The sequence below is a fragment of the Lissotriton vulgaris genome, chromosome 1_1 (assembly GCF_964263255.1).
Source record: "Lissotriton vulgaris chromosome 1_1, aLisVul1.2, whole genome shotgun sequence".
Taxonomy (NCBI): domain Eukaryota; kingdom Metazoa; phylum Chordata; class Amphibia; order Caudata; family Salamandridae; genus Lissotriton; species Lissotriton vulgaris.
Genome location: NC_141685.1, coordinates 145,878,270 through 145,891,463, shown reverse-complemented (window position 1 = coordinate 145,891,463; position 13,194 = coordinate 145,878,270). Strand labels below are relative to the sequence as shown.

The 13,194-nt window shown below is 52.7% G+C and overlaps 1 protein-coding gene across 2 annotated transcripts in view; it reads left to right on the top strand.

Moving 5' to 3' along the window:
• Nucleotides 1–257: 257 nt before the first annotated feature.
• Nucleotides 258–13,194, top strand: part of LOC147737854 (uncharacterized) — a 94,062-nt gene continuing 81,125 nt past the window's right edge. Inside the window, exons 1-2 of one of the 2 annotated variants that reach the window (XM_086947816.1) lie at nucleotides 258–400; nucleotides 3,242–3,360. The gene's annotated coding sequence lies outside the window, so the exon portion shown is untranslated. The remainder of the gene's footprint in view (nucleotides 401–3,241; nucleotides 3,361–13,194) is intronic. The other variant, XR_015303465.1, reaches the window with a different exon arrangement.

Here is a 13,194-nt window from a genome sequence, read left to right as displayed (position 1 = left end):
CTGTCTGTCCTCAGCGCATGCTCAGGTGGTTCATCCAACAGACCCTCAGTAACCCTCGCTCGGGTGCTGCGCAGTGGGAACGAAATGACGGAACTCCGCGCCTGCGCAGTTGTTAATCAATAGGCAATCTTCAGCCCCGGTCAGTCCTCCGAGCGTGCGCAGTTGTTAATCATATGCAATTTTCAGATATGTCTATCTTCAGCGCGTGCGCAGTTAATGCAAAGCCTCTAACCCGCGCTGATAGGTTGTTTGGCACAGGCGCCATTGGCAGGTCCCTGGGTGTCCTGATGGGTCTGGGACAAGGGGTCTCAGTTTCTAGTTCCTCAGGGGCCCCATGGCGGGTGTTTGAAGAGTGGATACAGTTAAACGGATTTTCAAAGCCCCTGGCTTCTTGTTCGAGGTATAGTTGAGTGCATTCTGTCTTCTCATTTTTCTGCTCAATATAACAAAATGTTTACAATAGGAACTGATTCTAGTGTTATTTCTTACAGAAAGTCGTTATAAAAAATTGCTCGATGTTTCTACAAAGCAAATGGTGCAAGCACATTAGTTGTGAAGTGTTCACAGCTCTGGGGCCTATTTCCTTTAAGTGCTTAACTCTACAAGATGCTTACACTGCAGAGTTATCAACATTATTTAGATTCTAATGGGAGAACTGTGAAAAGTAGTACATTCTACCTGGTCTTTTCTCACTGATGCATTGCACCAACCCCCAGAAAGATGTGTGTTCACGCCCTTGGATTTGTAAGCGCTGGACACGTGTAGTGACGGCCATTTGCACATTTGAGTCTAAATGACCAACCTGTGGCCTGCTGAGTTATGTGCCACCCTCTTTGTTTTATCAAAAATATATGTATTGCTTTAGCACGAAAATACTAAAGGTGCACATGGAAAAGAGTTTGTTTGAAAAAGGTCGATATTGCTCATGGTAAATTGAAATTAGCATTTGCAATGCAATAGGTCTTGCATTTACCAGAGTTTCGTAAATACGACACCTATTGCATTGCAAATGCCTGTTTGTAAAAACGTAATGATGGCCGGGCCCCTTTTCTTAGACGAGCCGTCTCTAAAGGGGTGGGTCGCCATGAAAGTGAAAGAGCAGTATGGGGTGCTTTTACAAAACAATCATTTGCAATGCAATAGGTCTCGCATTTACACGAGTTTGAGCTACAAACATTAAAAATAACAATGCCTTTTATTTTTGATTCGTTTTTAAAACATAAATAAAAGGTATTGTCATTTACAATACCAATAGCTTAAACTTGTGTAATTGCGAGACCTATTGCATTACAAATGCTTGTACATAGATTGGTAAACAGAAACAGGCTGTCTTTTACTCAATGCAAACCTGGAATGGAAGACAGATGTACTGATACAAAAACAGTCACACACATCAACACAGCTCCCATTTAACGTCACAGCTACACCTGCCAACATTTGGAATAGCGGTATTTCATTTATTTCTTTTACCTATCAAGTGGCATAACGTATGTAAAATGAAGCCGCATCTACTGTAGTTAACCCTATCCATGCTGATAACGGAACCGCTCCGTCATCAGCCGCGGTGGCGCTGTGCTGATGACGGAGCGGTTCCGTCATGGCCCGGCCGCAGCCCCTGTGCGGCGCTGATTTTGCGCCTGCGCGGCGCGTTCTATTGAGCGGGCGGGGCCATGAAGGAACCGCTCCGTTATGAGCACAGCTCAACAGCGGCTGGTGACGGAGCGGTTCCGTCACTAGCATGCGCCCGCCGCGCGGCCGCCCCGCCCCCTTAGCACTGCGGCGGAATAGCCGCCGCAGTGAAGGGGTTAAATGAAGTAAGTCATCCCTTTGCTCGGGGCAGGAAAACAATGCAGCAGAAGAGAAATGCGCACATGCTGCTGCTGTTAACCTGCTGCTCGCGGGTGTCTCCGCTCCAGATACAAGCTTCCTAGGACTGGTTTCTGGCATTTCAGCCGTCTTCAGCCAGGCTTGCTCGAATCCAGTGGCAAAGTGAGCAAGGGACTCACGTCCGAGCATACCCTGCCAACTTATGGCGAACAAAGCGGTACAAAAGGGGGTGGTGATGGACTGCTTTGTTCAGCTGAAATGCCAGAAACCGGTCCTAGGAAGCTTGTTTCCGGTCCAGGGAAGGCATGGCTTGGCAGTTCGGGCTGGACTGTTCCCATGAGGCACAGGGTCAGACTGATTTGCATATGGCCATGTCTGAACTGGGGTGGCAGAGTGGGCTAAAGAACAGTGATGGATTAAATCCAGATCTGTTGACTGGGTATGAGTGTTTGATTGGTTTAGATGCTCCGTCCATCACCACCCCCTTTTGTACCCATTTGAAACCAGGCCTTTTTTCCATTTATTACGCCACTCCCTTCATGGTGACATCACTCTTTCTGCATATGCTTCCAGGGCGAGCAATATTCCTCGCCCCGGCCAGCACATGCGCAGGAGGTCTCTGACCTGCTGTGCCCTCGACATCATCCGTCCCTTGACGAAAAAAATCAAAACAGTCAGAGTCAGACTGACTGAATTTAATTTGTGACACACAGGGCAGTGAGCAGTTCATTGATTTGACGCTGCTGCATTGCGTGTGTGTGGTACGTGTCTCTCTTGTCTTTCTCCCCGTCCCGACTCCCGAGGCTAGTGGGGCAACGCCCCATTCGCCCCTATGTACCAACGGCCACTGCTTATACCACGTGCAATTCATCCTCTCCAAAGCCAAGCCTCAAGAATTCCTGGGTGTGAAGGGCGGCTGATTCTGATTGAGTGCTTGATAGTTTTCCAGGAACTCATGTTCTTGATTGTTCATGTTTGTCAGTAGTTAATTAAACATGCCCAGGGGTTTTATCTCTTCAGTTGACAGAAGCTAAAATAAAGGTTTCTTTGTCATTGCAAAAAAATATGAATGGCAAATGAGCCTCTGTCTGTCAAAGAATGGAACTGGGGAACTGTCATTCATCTCACTGCTAAGCAGAGCCATGTCATGCTTCATCCTCCGTCAGGCCTCTGATTTTGACCAACATAGCTTAGAACACTGGGACTTTAGAGCCCATCCTTTTAATGAGAAAAACAAAACTAGACGTCCCATAAGCGATATTGGTGGAAGGTGTCACGCATGACCTGGGACAACTTCCGATTCAGCACATCCAGTTCCATTTTTTAAGTATTTGACACAATATTGAATTTATAACCTTTGTTTTTTATGGTCATGACTCACCAGGATACTAAAAACGTGTCTTTTATTTTCAAGGTCAATTAAGTAATGGTCATCAGCTTGGAAGCTAAGTTAATTCTTCAGTATTTGTCATTGATCTCCATGTGTGGCTGGTTTGGGTCTGCCCCCTGCATCGTTCCCGATAACTCACACAGGTAAGGACCTTGTAGCAGCAACATGATACCCCCATACTCGTCTGTAAGAAGTGCGCTCCGAGGCTGGTATCCGATCATTTTTGTGAAACAAGCAAGCACCAATATCTGCTATGTACATTTGTTAAAATAAAACACAATCAAGTCAATTCAAAATATACTTTATTTGGCATAAACGAATACCATAAAAGTACAGTGTTAAAAAACAATATCTCATACATTATACAAGCACTGGCGTTGCCAATAGGTCTCGCAGTAGGAAAGTTGGAGCTATTACAATTGCAAATAACAATGCCTTTTTTTTTTGTTTTCATTTTAAAAACATAAAGGGCTTTGTCATTTACAAAACCAATAGCTCCAACTTTCCTACTGCGAGACCTATTGGCAACGTGTTGGATAGGCCACATGAAGGGCTTGCTCCCTCCCCGCATGACAGGGCCCGAGCCCCGGCCCTCCAGGTGTTACCCACAGAAGCAACCCGCACCCCGTCTCATACGGGACTCCTGCCCCCGGACATCTCTGTATCATGGGGCCGAACCACTACCGGCTCCCTCGCCCGGCCCGGCCGTCATCTTGGACACTGCACCACGAGGCCGCGTGGCCTCAGATCGACCCTAACCCTGGGCCTGGCCAGGCCCCGACATCCCGGCACCACCATCCACCCAGGAGGTGAACGGACCACTTGGCAGGTCAATGGGAGAAAGAAGTGTCGATGGCTCTCCCCCGCCAGGTGCTGATCGCCCCCAGCTCCCCCGGGCGCTGGCTCCACCCCCCTGCTGGGTGTCTGGACTCCCTCATCCCGGACCTCCCGACCTCCAAGTGCGAGGGTCCGGACATCAAAGGGCGCCAGACCTATAACTGGGGCAGCCCCAGAGCAGGAAGGCAGTTGTATCCTGGAGTCGAGAGACACCGCGAAGAACTCATCCTTGACGGACTACTGGCGCTGCCGTAGCCCTGCCTTGGGAACTATCGTCTTGCCTGCTGGCGCTGCCGCAACCTTCTGCATCCTTCATCCTCGTCGGGACCTGCTGGCGCTGCCGCGGACCGTTGTAACTACCACCTTCACCGGGACCTGCTGGCGCCGCCGCGGACCGTCGCTACCTTCGATCATCTCGGGACCTGCCGGCGCTGCCGCGGCCCGTCCATCTAGAACGCCGAGCTCGAGGATTGTGAGCTATCCATCATATCATCGCATCTACCAGATTGGTAACAAGACTGTCCCGCTACCCCCTTCCCATCCAAGAGACTAGAATCGAGGGGACCCCTGAGTCCAGACCTCCTTGTACCATTCTACCGTACTTAAAGATTGCTTATAAAGAACGTTAAACCTTATCTTTGTGTGGTGTACATCTGTGGGGGGGAAGTTACTCGTCTGTACGATCGCTGGAGACGGCTCTCCCCGGAGACCTCTCCCCTTGTCCTCGGCCGACCCTCCCGGTCCGTCTAACATTGGTGGCCAGCGGCGCGATCCGAATCAATGCGTAATCGTACAGAGAGTAGCTCACCCCACGACGAAACCACAATGACAACCAAAGAGAGCGGATCCACCGAGAAACTCCAGACGAAGAAATTGGAAGAGTACAGCCATCGTGAATTGAAACAATTCTGCATTGAACTAGGCATTGCTACCACCGGTCTGAGTACTAAAGACGATTTCAAGCACGCCATTGAGTCGTGGGCAGAAACCGGGGCCGTCAGACCCCCGGACCAAAACGTTGCAGCATCAGAGAGGAACACCACGGCTCCCGAGGAGCGAAGAACTGGTCTCTCGCAGGAAGAGATCCAAGAGAGAGAAAAAAGCAGACTACATGAGTTAGAAATGGCCCGGCTCAAAATGTACGGTGAACTCAAATTAGCCGAACAAAAACTGAACCTAGAACATCTGCGGCTCCGAGAAGAACGGGAAGAAAAACAGAGGCAGAGAGAGCTCGAAGAAAAGAGATTAGCGTACGAACACGAGCGCAAACTAGCAGAAATAGACCTACGGAAGCAGAACAAAGAACTGGGGGTGCCCGAGCAACCGCGCACCCCAGGAGCGACAGAAAAGAAAGTACACATCCCCAAGGATGTCGTTCGAGAGTATTTCCGAGATGACGACATACAACAGTGGTTCAAGGCCTACGAGATCGCCATGACCTCCCACCGGATCGATCGAAGTGACTGGGGAGCCGGTCTATGGGGGAGGTTCGTCAATGAAGGCCACGATGCCCTGTTACAGCTCCCAAACCATCTGATGACCTCCTATGACCACATGAAGGCTGCCCTCCTCACCCGATATGGGCTCACACCCGAAATGTACCGCCAGAGGTTCCGAGACTGCACCCGGATCCCGGGTACAACTTGGGTGGAATATGTAAACTATTTCAGCCGAGCCTTCGAGGGTTGGATCAAGGGAAGCCATGTAACGACCTACGAGCAACTTTTTAATCTCATGGTGTGGGAGCACCTCTCTAACAACTGCTTCGTCGAGCTCAGGCAGCACCTCCTCGACAGTAAATTGACTGACCCACGGCAGCTCGCCGCCGAGGCTGACCGGTGGGAGAGCACTCGAGTAGGCCGGAGTGGGCAGCACGAACAGAACCGGAACAACCAAGGACAGCACCATCCCCGAGGAGGAGGAGGAGGCCAGGGACGAGGAAGAGACACCGTCCCGGCCCCTCCCGCTGCCACCACCCCGCCCCCGGCCAACCGGGGCAACCCCCTGGTGCGCCCGGGGTACCGAGCCAATGTCACGTGTCACCGTTGCCAGCGAGTCGGCCACTACGCCAATGACCCGAACTGTCCACAGAACCAGACTCCGAGACCCCGCCAGGTAGCTGCCGCCGCCCTGGGGGGAGAACAAATCTCCGAAGAACAGGAAGAATGCGAGCAAGAACAACAAGAGTGGGAACCGGCCGCCATGGTTCTAGCGTGCCTAGGAGGAAGAGACATGGTCCCGCGGGCTCCCCTACCCGCCAACACCAGAAAATATAGTCAGTGGGTGAACATTAATGGGCGCAGGGCCGAAGCACTACGTGACACAGGGGCCAGTGTGACGGCCGTCCGCTTTCACCTGGTGACCCCAGAACAGATCCTGCCGAACATTCTCTGCCCCGTCCGTTCAGCCGACAATTCGGAGAGTCTATGTCGGATGGCCTGTGTCCCCTTCGAATGGGGAGGAGTCTCCGGCATGTTGAAGGTGACGGTCCGAGATGATGCCCCCGTGGACTGTCTCCTGGGGAATGATCTTGAGAGTTCCCCGTGGGCCGCCGTAGAGAGAAGAGAGCACCTGGGGATGTTGGGCCTCCCGGACTGGGCGTGCGTAACCACCCGGTCCATGGCCGCCCGTACCATCCCCCTACCAGAAGAACCTGAATGGCCAGCACCTCCTCCCCCGATCGCTCCAGTAGAAGACACCGACCATACCGACCCCCCAGAGCAAACTCCCAAAGGGCTCGCTCAGCCCCAGGACCTTCCCGACCTGGCTCAGTGGCGTCAAGAAGGGGGGCCCACCCAGGAACAGTTCCGTCAAGAGCAGAAGACCTGTCCCTCCCTCGAGGGACTCCGCCAGCAAGCCCTCGCCCAGAGCGCAGGGGACACCACCGGAGCCCATTGGATCTATTGGGACAACGACCTGTTGTACAGTGAACAGAGAATCGCGGAGTTAGGGGCCAGTCGAGTGCTGGTGGTGCCCCTCCGCTTTAGAGACTTCTTGTTAAATTTGGCCCACGATGTCCCCCTGGCTAGACACCTGGGTCAGGACAAAACCTACAGTCGCCTGGTGACCCACTTTTTCTGGCCCAAGATGAGAAACGACGTCCTCAACCACTGCCGGTCCTGCCCCACGTGCCAGGCCAGCGGGAAGAGCGGCCGCAAACTTAAAGCACCTCTGCAACCCTTCCCAGTTGTCACCACCCCGTTCGAGAGCGTGGGAATAGACATTGTGGGGCCCCTGGACCCCCGTACAGCACAAGGACATCGGTTCATCCTGGTACTGGTGGACCACGCCACCCGCTACCCCGAGGCTGTTCCCCTGCAAACTGTAACAGCCCCGGTGGTCGGCCGGGCCTTAATGGGGATCTTCTCCCGGGTGGGCTTTCCCCGAGAAGTCGTCAGCGACAGAGGCACAAACTTTATTTCAAAATATATGAAGTCCCTCTGGCAACAGTGCGGGGTCACCTACCGATTCACGACCCCCTATCACCCTCAAGGAAACGGACTAGTCGAGCGGTTCAACCGCACGCTCAAAGGGATGATTGGGGGGTTGGAAGAGCCTCTCCGTCGCCAGTGGGATGTGCTACTGCCGTGCCTCCTCTTCGCATATCGAGAAGTCCCCCAGAAGTCCCTCGGCTTCAGCCCGTTCGAACTCTTGTACGGACACCCTGTGCGAGGGCCCCTCAGCCTAGTCAAAGAAGGTTGGGAGATGGCCCCCCTAAAGACCCCTCCAGATGTCTTCAAGTACCTCCTGACCCTACGCAATCAGACCAGGCGATTCATAGAAATGGCGAAAGCGAACCTTGAGGCCAGTCAGGAGGACATGAAGAAATGGTACGATCAAAATGCCTCCTCCATCGAATTAGAACCTGGCCAACAAGTGTGGGTGATGTCCCCCACCGAACCATGTGCCTTGCAGGACAAGTGGACGGGGCCCTTCAAAGTGGTCGAGCGCAAGAGCCCCGTCACCTATCTCATCGATATGGAATCTTCACGCAACCCCCTCCGGGTCCTCCATGCCAATAGACTCAAACCCCACTTTGTGCGCTCGGAGCTCAGCCTCCTGATGGCTACAGACAGCGGAGCGGAAGAAGACTCCGAGCCTCTCCCTGATCTCCTAAAGACCCGTGAGAAAGATGGTTCCGTGGACGGGGTCCGACTCTCAGATGCCCTCACCCCGGAACAGCGCCAAGGCTGCCGGGACCTCCTGCTGCAGTTTGCGACCCTGTTTTCCCTCACCCCAGGGGTCACCCCCTGGTGCTTGCACGACGTGGACACTGGGGACAGTCCCCCTATCAGACATCGGGCGTACCGCGTACCAGATCGGGTACGGGCCTGCATCCAAGAGGAGGTGTCAAAGATGCTCACGCTCTGGGTCATCGAGCCTTCGGACAGCCCCTGGGCCAGCCCGGTCATGCTGGTCCCCAAAGCTGCTGCCCCCGGCACCACCCCTGAGCTCCGATTCTGCGTCGACTATCGGAGCTTGAACGCTGTCACCAGAACCAACGCTCATCCCATCCCCCGAGCAGATGAACTGATCGACCGCATGGGGGCTGCCCGCTACCTCAGCATCTTCGACCTGACAGCGGGCTACTGGCAGATCGGTCTCACACCCCGGGCTCAAGAACGATCCGCCTTTTCCACCCCCGATGGCCACTACCACTTCAAAGTCATGCCATTCGGCATGAAGAATGCTCCAGCTACTTTTCAGCGACTGGTGAACCAGGTCTTGGCGGGACTCGAGGAGTTCAGCGCCGCCTACCAGGACGATATCGCTGTGTACAGCCGCCACTGGTCCGACCACCTCCACCACCTCCGAGAGGTCCTGCAGGCCCTCCAACGGGCTGGCCCCACAATCAAGGCCAGCAAGTGCCAAATTGGTCAGGGGTCCGTGACCTATCTCGGACACCAGGTGGGAAGCGGTCTGGTGGCCCCTCTTCAACTCAAGATCGCTGCCATCCAGTCCTGGCAGCCTCCCGCCACGCAGACCGAGGTCCGAGCCTTCTTGGGGCTCACCGGCTACTACCGGCGGTTCGTGAGGGACTATGGCAGCATTGTGGGGCCCCTCACGGAACTCACATCCAAAAACCACCCGAAGAAGGTCAACTGGACCCCAGACTGTCAAGCGGCCTTCGAGAAGCTGAAGGCCGCCATGCGCACTGCCTCTGTGCTCCAGGCCCCCGACTACAGTCGGGAATTCATCGTACAAACGGATGCCTCCGACCATGGCATTGGGGCGGTCCTCTCCCAGTTGAACCCCGAAGGACTTGACCAACCAGTGGCCTTCATCAGCAGACGTCTCCTGGCTCGAGAACAGCGCTGGAGCACCATCGAGAGGGAGGCCTTCGCAGTGGTGTGGGCCCTCAAAAAGCTCCGGCCCTATCTCTTCGGTACCCACTTCCGGGTGCAGACAGATCATTGGCCCCTGCAGTGGCTAATGCAGATGCGGGGGGAAAACCCCAAACTATTGCGTTGGTCCATCTCCCTGCAGGGGATGGACTTCACTGTGGAACACCGACCTGGCCAAGACCACGCCAACGCAGATGGCCTGTCACGCTTTTTCCGCCTCGACGAGGAGAGTCCCCAAGAGGATGGGTGACTCTCCCCGCCTTCAGCTGGGGGGACGCATGTTGGACAGGCCACATGAAGGGCTTGCTCCCTCCCCGCATGACAGGGCCCGAGCCCCGGCCCTCCAGGTGTTACCCACAGAAGCAACCCGCACCCCGTCTCATAAGGGACTCCTGCCCCCGGACATCTCTGTATCATGGGGCCGAACCACAACAGGCTCCCTCGTCCGGCCCGGCCGCCATCTTGGACACTGAACCACGAGGCCGCGTGGCCTCAGATCGACCCTAACCCTGGGCCTGGCCAGGCCCCGACATCCCGGCACCACCATCCACCCAGGAGGTGAACGGACCACTTGGCAGGTCAATGGGAGAAAGAAGTGTCGATGGCTCTCCCCCGCCAGGTGCTGATCGCCCCCAGCTCCCCCGGGCGCTGGCTCCACCCCCCTGCTGGGTGTCTGGACTCCCTCATCCCGGACCTCCCGACCTCCAAGTGCGAGGGTCCGGACATCAAAGGGCGCCAGACCTATAACTGGGGCAGCCCCAGAGCAGGAAGGCAGTTGTATCCTGGAGTCGAGAGACACCGCGAAGAACTCATCCTTGACGGACTACTGGCGCTGCAGTAGCCCTGCCTTGCGAACTATCGTCTTTCCTGCTGGCGCTGCCGCAACCTTCTGCATCCTTCATCCTCGTCGGGACCTGCTGGCGCTGCCGCGGACCGTTGTAACTACCACCTTCACCGGGACCTGCTGGCGCCGCCGCGGACCGTCGCTACCTTCGATCATCTCGGGACCTGCCGGCGCTGCCGCGGCCCGTCCATCTAGAACGCCGAGCTCGAGGATTGTGAGCTATCCATCATATCATCGCATCTACCAGATTGGTAACAAGACTGTCCCGCTACCCCCTTCCCATCCAAGAGACTAGAATCGAGGGGACCCCTGAGTCCAGACCTCCTTGTACCATTCTACCATACTTAAAGATTGCTTATAAAGAACGTTAAACCTTATCTTTGTGTGGTGTACATCTGTGGGGGGGAAGTTACTCGTCTGTACGATCGCTGGAGACGGCTCTCCCCGGAGACCTCTCCCCTTGTCCTCGGCCGACCCTCCCGGTCCGTCTAACACAACGCCAGTGCTTGTTTATTACAGTATTGAAAACCTGTGGTAGAATGGTAGTAAATGGTGGGCGTCATTCATCCATGGCAGAAGGGATGGTGATAGAGTGGAATTGTAGATTTTGATTTCGAGTTACCTTCCATACTAACATTGCCATGTAAGTGGAGCAAGTTATTAGCAAAAGACTCAACTGGGTTTTTTTCCAAACGGATACCTGTATTGTGCACAGACTTCTGTTACTTGGTTTCTAGTTCATAGACTTTTTGCGTTCCTAAATTCAAAAGTAGGAACGATTTCCCAAATCCCGATTCACAGAATCGAGAACTGAAGGTATCTGCTCCAGTAAGTGGAGATTGTGAAAGGAGAATCCACTAATATAACTGATTCTCTGAAGTTTGGAATTTTAGGACCGGGTAAACAGGGTCGTCCTCGTTGTAAGGGAGGGGTGGGGGCAGATTAGTTTTCACGCATAATTCTTGGAAAATCCACTAAGTTAGGCTTTGTGACAATTCACAAACATTTGGCTTTACCATTCTCAACCTGTAAGTGCTCTTTAATCCACTCAATAAAAATATTGAAAATTGTATGTTTCTGAAGAGGAAATGCGAAGGGGTACACCCCCAGAGTATTTATTGACGGTTAGACCAAGTAGTCGCTTAATCGGAAACTCTAATCTGCATCTGTTTTCCAGTTGATATAAAGAAAAAAAGTGAAATGTGCAAGCGCACGTTTCTACTTAATGCATTTCTGTGGATAACCCGCACAGCTGACAGTAGGTTGGAGTATGTTTAGTGGATGCATGGAAATATACAGCCTCTAATGATTTATGCGGTGATTACTGTACATTTTCTTAATAGCCTAAATGGTAGAACTGTATTGAAATCGTAAATTTATGTCTAGGATTCATAGATTTTCGACTAATAAGAAATCTAAAACTCGCTCTGAAGGGGATTGTTGAACCCTCGTTGAGAATTAAAAAACTCGATTCGCTCTAATTTGACAACAGCCTCTTTCCTTATGTGACCAGATGGCTGAGGGTAAGTGGATAGTGCTATCGAGTGTTAAAGGAAACAGGCCAGGCATGTTGCATTGTTTTAATTATGCTCCACGTGTGTGGTCAGGAGATTATTTGGTCTGGTGATCTTTGTCTGAAGCCCGAGCTCTCATTAATGTTACCTTGGCCACATCCTGCCTGAGTGATCATTGGCTCTAATACACTGCCTCACAAGGGAGAGGGCGGGGCTGCCCACACCACTACAAGAGGAAACGTGATAGCTGGGCCCTGTCTGTACTCTTCTCCCTGCTAATTGTGAAATACTTCCGTCGTAACTGTGATCACAGCGTTTATTTCCTGTTTTAGTAGCACCGTATTGTATCGCACATTACTTTAAAAAGTACATTTCTATACGTAGAAGGTGACAGTAAGGTATAAAAGCGTGTCTCTTACTGTAACTTTTTATTTTCTCAAGGCAGTTGAGCGCATAAACTTTTAATGTGGTCTTGCCTGTCGCTAATAACATTGGAGAAGGAGGCCTGGTGGGGGGCGGGAATGGCCAGCGAGGGGAGGAGAAGTGTGGCAGGCAGATGCGCGGAGGGAAGCCGGATGGGGGCGGGCTTGGGAAACTGAAAGTACATGAAGCAACAACAACAGAAACAAAAAACTGAGTCTCACATATTTTAGTGATGCGTAGTTCCTGCACAGCTGTGATCCCCTCTAATTGCATTAGGATGCCGAACAACATGAGTGGTGGGAAACTGAAATTACGGCCAGCCTGTGGCCGGCCATACATAATTAGGGGAGGAGAAGCCGCAGAGCGCACGCTGAGCGAAGCCCTTTGATGTGCTGTGCGGCCGTGAATGCGCGTGCTTGTTTGGTCACGTGATTCACGTGAACGCTAAGAAAACCGCAGCGCAAGAAGCCCTTGGTTTGACGAGGATTTTGAGCACTTGAATTCTCGCTCCCTCAATGCGCTTGCGCGAATTGTAGGTCACAAGACCTAAAAAACCATACTAAAAACCTGTTTAACATCAATACATAAAATATAAATGATTCGGCAGGGGATCATCTTATAGGTTAAAAATGTTTCATCCATAGTATAGTGCAAATCCGAGCAAATATTGAACACACAGGACCATTATTCCTCCCCTCTACTGGTGCTGAGTTTCATCGCTAAACTTATAAAATGTACTACACAGAAAAGCGTTAAAGGTTCTACTGACAATTTCAGAAACAGTAGGGCCAACTTAGCTTGTTTGAACTTGGCCTTCCTTAAAATACCTTTTAAAAATAGTCGCCTAGGGTAAGCGTAAAATGGGCATAGTAGGACCAAATGGAGCGTATCCTGTGGAGACCGTTGGTCGCAGCCACTGGAGCCCTTACTCTCCAAATGCTTTGTATACCCTGCTGGAACCGCCAAAGTATGGTGTAACAAATCTAGCCTGAAACGGGTCATGAGAAATCTGTC